Below are 2,044 nucleotides of genomic sequence, written 5' to 3' on the forward strand. Positions count from 1 at the left end.
TTTATTGAAACACTGCAATAAAAGAACAAGTAAAGAAAATACTGTTCAAAAAAGAAAGTAAATGTAGGGATGGCTAATGTCAACCCTTCAAGAACAATGCGAACAAGATAGTAGAGATGACATTTGCATCATCCTTACATAATAGCACAGACAAGAATTAACATATAGCAATGTGTGTATATATAAATATGCAAGTGCCATCCCTCCTATCTTGTTTGCATTGTTTTTGAAGGTTTGATATTAGCCATCCCTACTTTTACTTCCTTTTTTGAAAAGTTTTTCTTCACTTGTTTTAATATAAATGTACTAAAAAGGTCATACTGAGTTTGTTCTTGAATGTTTTTGTGACTCAACTGACGAATTTAATACTTGAAATATGGATAGCTTGATGACTTCATGTTTTTAGCTTATGAAGGTTATTAAAAACACACAAGGAAACGGCCATTAAGTTTAAGTCAGATGATTTAAAAAGTAAGTTTTAAAGATAATAATCCTTTGCTTTTAGACATAAATATAGGAGTCAAGGTTGTAATTCATGCTTACCGTTGACAGTTCGTGTTTGACGAGAGAATCGGATATTTCATTCATTACAGTTAAATTTGGTTCCTGTGGGGGTGTGAAAGCACCCAGTCAGTCTTAGTTTTTCTGTGAACCGGAGCAATGTATGTATTTTCTTTGAGATAAATGTCTTAAAACAAAAATTTCAGTCCGATTTACCAAGTGACCGAGGACTCGACGATGTCAATGTTGTGTTTTGGTTTATTTCATCCAGTGAAAGCAAAAGCCTCTCAGGAGAGTTTATTGATAAGAACAAGAAAATAAGGCCATTTGACTTGAACTCTTAGCTTTATATCTTCTCTTCTTTTTTTTTCATATTTACAAGAACAGTTGACAGTGGACGAATTTCTCTTGAAAGAAAAGTTCTCTGGGGAACAAAACCGAAACCTTCAAGCCAAAGTCTGCATAAAGTAAGAGAAACAAAGTAATAATGGCGTAACGTTGAACTAGATTTCTTTAACCTTTGGCCAGAATGTAGTGGTGCCTTTGTTGCAGTCGTGTTATAACCCTTCTGGGACTTCCTTCTGCAAAGGGCGTTTTCTGATGTTGATCCAGTGATCCTAAAGTTATTTATTAAAATATTTTAACTTAACATTTAATCATTATATCAGAATTTGATTATTTTCTTGAAGTTTATTTATTAAAAATATATTACTTGGCAACTTTAAAATGGTCTCATCGAACAGCCATGTTTCAGATGATCCTAGTAATCTAGTTGTTATATTTCACCACTTTCAGATTGCTTCATTAATGCCCGAAGAAAGCACGTTGTTATAAAATTTCTCCTCGTGCGGTCTGATTTAACATCGTCCAAACAGAAATGTAGGCATAGCTGAGTTTGCACAGATATTTCTTTTCTCTGGAGATGTTTCTTTACAAAATGGAGGAACACGTTGTTAAAGTGACAAAATTTATCGAAAAAAAAGCACTATGATACACGTGTGTAATTTAAATTTTACATAAAGCTCATTACATGCTTCATTTAACCTAGTATGACAAATTCGATGACGAGGAACCCACTTTGAGACTAATAATGGTTGGAGACGGCTTGAATGGGTAATGAAGAAAAACTTTAATATCAGTTTAACACAACAGCAAATGTACAACGTTTCGACAAGGTTTTGCCATCATCTGGTTATAAACTGGTTTCAGACCAACAAAATCCCTTGCCTGACTTCTCATAATTTAAAACTAACAAGTCTGGACTTGTTTTTACATTCTGATTTCCAATGTATGATTGAACATTTATGAAAATAATTGAATCTGAATGAATGGGTTTGAACCATAAATAATATAAACTGTCAAGTGAATTTAGTTGAAATCAATACCCTCACACCAAGGCTTTATTTTTTCATATGGTAATCTATGTGTTCAAAGCAGTTCAAAGAAGAAATACTCTAACGAAATAACAACCCTCTTTCAAAAGAGTTATACATAGAATGCAATGAAAATAAAACAGCTACGGGGAATGACACTTTTTGACGAG

Source organism: Limulus polyphemus, unplaced genomic scaffold, assembly GCF_000517525.1.
Source record: "Limulus polyphemus unplaced genomic scaffold, Limulus_polyphemus-2.1.2 Scaffold88, whole genome shotgun sequence".
Taxonomy (NCBI): domain Eukaryota; kingdom Metazoa; phylum Arthropoda; class Merostomata; order Xiphosura; family Limulidae; genus Limulus; species Limulus polyphemus.